The 5,148-nt window shown below is 38.2% G+C and overlaps 1 pseudogene; it reads left to right on the plus strand.

The window, feature by feature from the left end:
- The first annotated feature begins 2,164 nt into the window (after positions 1–2,164).
- On the plus strand, positions 2,165–2,588 carry LOC122687348 (annotated as a pseudogene).
- Positions 2,589–5,148: the final 2,560 nt, after the last annotated feature.

A 5,148-nucleotide genomic window follows, 5' to 3' on the forward strand; every position in this document is an offset into this window, starting at 1 on the left:
CAGTGTGTACTTTAAAAAAAAACAATGAAGCACACAAAGAAATATGAATGCATAGCTCATGGAAAAGAAAGTATCCAATCAATTCTCCATGACAAACTCCAGATTTGGACTTACTCACCAAAGACTTTAAGAAGAACTTGTTAGTTCTTCTAACGAACTAAAGGAAACTGTGTTCAAACAATTAAAAGTGTAATAATTCAAAAGTGAAATCAAGAAGATAATCCCTTCAAAAGAGTATAAAGATGCAAAATACTTAGAAATAAGTCTTTTTAACCAGAAGACTTGTACTGAAACTCTGTAAAGCATTACTGAAAGAAATTAATATCTAAATAAATGCAAAGATAGCCCACATTCATAGATCAGAAGACACTATCTATAGGATCACAACATTTCACAAATTGATCTACAGACTCAACTCAATTTATATCAAAACCACATCTGACCTTTTTTTGCAGACATTGACAAATTGATCCCAAATTTACATGGAAATTCATGGAAACTGAAGTACCCAAAGCAACCTTGGAAAAGATAAAGTTGTAAGATTTAGAATTCCCAGTTTCAAAGCTTATTACGAAGTTATGGGCATTTAGACAATGTGGTACTGGCATACGATAGACGTGGAGATCAATGGAGCAAAACTGAGTCCAGAAATAAACACTCACATTGATGATCAATTGATTTTCAGCAAAACAATTCATTGGATAAACAACAATGCTTTCAACAAATGCTGCTGAAACAACTGGGTGCAAAATAATAAAATCAAACCCTACCTAACACCACACATAAAAATTAACATAAAATTAACTTAAAAATTAACTTAAAATTAACACCACACATAAAACCCTACCTAACACCACACATAAAAAATTAACCATTCAGCAATGGTTTGTTAGATATGACACTAAATGCACAGCAACAAAAGTAAAAACAGATTAATTCAATTTCATAGAAAATAAAAACATTTTGTGATTCAAAACAATAAAGTGAAAAGACAGTCCACACAGGGAAAATATATGTAAATCATGTATCTGATAAAGGACTTGTACCTAGAATATAATTTAAAAAAAAAAAAAAACCTCTTACAACTCAACAATAAAAAGAGCTCAAAGAAACAGAAGGAAAATTTTTCTCCTTTAAGTGATACTCATTGTTACTGTTCAGTCATTATGTCATTATGTCGTGTCTGACTCTTTGAGACCCCATGGACTGCAGTGTACCAGGCTTCCCTGTGCTCCACCATCTCCCGGAGTTTGCTCAGATTTGTGTCCATTGAGCTGGTGATGCTATCTAACCATCTCATCCTCTGCTGCCCCCTTTCTTGCATCTTTCCCAAAATCAGGGTCTTTTCTAATGAGTAGGCTCTTCGCATCAGGTGGAAAAAGTATTGGAGTTTCAGTTTCAGCATCAGTCCTTCCAATGAATACCCAGGACTGATCTCCTTTAGGATGGACTGGTTGGATCTCCTTGCTGTCCAAGGGACTCTCAAGAGTCTTCGTCAACAGCACAGTTCAAAAGCATCAATTCTTTGGTGCTCAGCTTTCTTTATGGTCCAACTCTCCCATCCACACATGACTACTGGAAAAACCATAGCTTTCTCTGTATAGACCTTTGTCAGCAAAGTGATGTCTCTACTTTTTAATACACTGTCTAGGTTTGTCACAGCTTTCCTTTCAAGGAGCCAGTGTCTTTTAATTTCATGACTGCAGTCACCATCCACAGTGATTTGCAAGCACAAGAAAATAAAATCTGTCATTGCTTCTACTATTTCCCCTTCTACTTGCCATGAAGTGATGAGACCAGATGCCATGATCTTAGTTTTTTAATGTTAAGTTTCAGGCCAGCTGTTTCACTCTCCTCTTTCACCCTCATCAAGAGGCTCCTTAGTTCTTCTTCACTTTTGCCATTAGAGTGGTATCATCTGCATATCTGAGGTTGTTAATATTTCTCCCAGTAGTCTTGATTCCAGCTTATGATTCATTCAGCCCGGCATTTTGCATGATGTACTCTGCACAGAAGTTAACTGAGAAAGTGACAAGATACAGCCTTGTCATACTCCTTTCCCGATTGTGAACCAGTCCATTTCTCCATGTCCACATACAGGTTTCTCAGGAGACAGGTAAGGTCATCTGGTACTCTCATCTCTTTAAGAATTTTCCGGGAGCTGATGACCTTCACAATGTCTGGCGATAAAGGAATTTCTGCTTTCCTTGAATTGGACAACCTTTTTAAATGGGTAGAGACCGTTCACGGAACAGTTGGCACTGGGGTGTATGAAGACCTGAGGTATGAGCTGTCCCTGGAGTTCCCCAGTGGCTACACTTCCAGAACGCTCATGGTGAAGCTGCTCACACCCTCCCCCCTCCACACTGTGGGCGCCCAGGGTAACAGCTGCCTGGACATTCAGAAAGGTGAGTGACCCACCCAGTATGACATCAGAAGCACTCTGCTGGCCAGCCTGAGCCTGCTCAGAGCCCAACATCATAGCCCTTTGAACACATACGCTGCTGAGCTTGGGAAAAACACCCACAGCCCTTAAGAAGAACCTGCAAAAAACCCACTCAAAGCACGTCTCCAGCCAAGAGCCCTGACCTGGGATGTCCAGCTCTCCTTGTGTGGTCTTTTTATTGTTTTTCCTTAGGTGCTCTGCCCTTTCCTCGATTTCTGTACAGGACTCTGTATTTTCTCTGCAGTGGCATTTTCATTTTATTTCTATTTTTTTTTTTTAAAGAACTATTGGGAAGGATGTGAAAAAGTTGAAACTCCCAGACATTGCTGGCAAGAATGCAAACTGATGTAGCCACATTGGAAAGCAGTTCCTCAGAGTTAAGCATAAAATTGACCCAGAAATTCCTAGGTATACATCAGTTTCTACTCCTACCCAAGAGAATTGAAAACATACGCTCCCCTCAGATTTATAAATTAATATCCACACAACATTGTCATAATAGCTAAAAAGTGAAAACAACTCAAATGTCCATCAGCTACTAAATAGATAAAATTCAGTAAATCTATGTAATGGATTATTATTCAGCATGAAGTACTGACACATGCAACAACATGAACAAAACTTAAAACTTATTTTTGTGAGTGAAAAAAAAAAATTCAAAAGGCTACAGATTGTATGACCACATTTATATAAAAAGTCCACAATAGGCAAATCCATAGTAACAGAAAGCAGATTAATGGTTGCTAGGGGTTGAAAAAGGAGGGATGATTGTTAATGAGTACAATGTTTGGGGGGGGAGTAATAAAAACCTTCTGAAATTAAATAGTGGTGATATTTGCACAGCTCTGTGTATTTACTGAAAATTACTGAATTGTATACCTCATTTCTTTCAACTTTATTGATATATAATTAACATACAGGATTGTTCAATTCAATGTGTACAATGTCTTGATTTAACACCACTTCTGTATTGTAAAAAGATCACCGCAGCAGGGTCAGTTAACAACTCCATTACCTCATGTTATCACCATTTCTTTTTTATGATGAGAACATTTAAGATGTAGTCTCTTAACAACTTACAAGCATATAATATGTTGTTGTCGTTTAGTTCCTAAGTCACGTCTGACTCTTTGCGACCCAGTGGACTGAAGCCCACCAGGCTCCTCTGTCCATGGGAGTTTTCAGCTAAGAATATTGGAGTGGGGTGCCATTTCCTCCTCTAAGAGATCTTCCTGACACAAGGATTGAACCTGTAGATGCTGAATAGAAGATGGATTTCTTACCGCTGGGTCACAAGGGGAGCCCTTATATAATATAATACTCTTAACTGTAATCACCACGCTGTATGTTAGATTCCCCAGAGCTTATTCTTCTCACAACTGAAAGTTTATAGTCTTTGACCAATATCTTCTCATTTTCTCTACCCACTACCCCTGATAACCGCCATTCCCTGATTCCATGAGTTTGATTTTTTTTTTTAGATTCCAGATTTAAGGGAGATAATACAGTGTTTCAAGGCCCATCCATGTTGTCACAGATAGCGACATTTCCTGCCTTCTCTGGCTAAAGAATACTATATACAAAGGAAATATATGGTATTTATAGCTTCTTTGTCCACTCATCAGTAGACAAACACTTGTTTCCTTACCTTGGCTGTTGTGAATAATGCTACAGTGACCATGGGAGTGTAGATATGTCTTCAAGATCCTGATTTCATTTCCTTTGACTATATTATGAGAAGTGGGATAGATGGGTCATAAGACGGCTCTATTTTTAGTTTTGAGGAACTGCCATCCTGTTTCTGTAGTAACTGCACCAGTTTACACTCCCCCCAGCAGGGCACAGGGGTCCCCTTTTCTCCACATCCTTGCTAACATTTGTTATGTCATGTCTTTTGATACCAGCCATTCTAACATGTGTGAAGTGGTACCATGGTGGTTTTCAGTTGTATTTCCTTGATGATTCGTGATGTTGAGCATCTTTTCATGTACCTGATGGCCATTTGTATATCTTCTTTGGAAAGATATCTATTTGGTTCCATTGCCCATTTTTTTTAATCAGAATTTTTCTTTTTTCTTTTTCTTTTTTTTTTTTGCTATTGAGTTGTATGAGTTTCTTACATATTTTGGATTTTAACCCCTTATCAGATATATGGTTTCTGCATATTCTATCTTATTTCATGGTTACCTTTTTATTTTGCTGAATATGTCCCTGTTAAACAAACTGTCTTCCCCACAAAAACAATACTGCACGTACTTCAGCCACTTGGCCACAGGATGTGCATGAGTGAGCCAATCCAGGAGTCCTCCTGACAACCTTAGAGGGAAATTACACTCCCACATGGAAATAATCAGTTTAGTAAATGTTTAGATCAAATCCATTCTTCTGTTCTTCGAACAAAGTTTTTTTTTTTTTTTTTTTTTTTAATGTCTGTCCTTCTTTCTGTTTATAAGCAAACTGATGTTGCATTTTTAGACAAAACTCCTGATTATGTGTCCTGAAACCTGTAACCTGGGACCTTGGCCAGAGAGAGCAACATGAGGAAGATGGAACAGGGGTTTTCCTGAGGGTGTGTCAATAGTAATGACTCATGCTTCTTCCTCATTCTAACCCTTTCCATCGATGGGGTGGAGAAAGTCCAGTCAGGCCTGGGGGAAGTCATCTTTATTTAGAGGGTGCTCTTCCTATGTGTGCTAGTTACT

The sequence above is a fragment of the Cervus elaphus genome, chromosome 31 (assembly GCF_910594005.1).
Source record: "Cervus elaphus chromosome 31, mCerEla1.1, whole genome shotgun sequence".
NCBI lineage: Eukaryota > Metazoa > Chordata > Mammalia > Artiodactyla > Cervidae > Cervus > Cervus elaphus.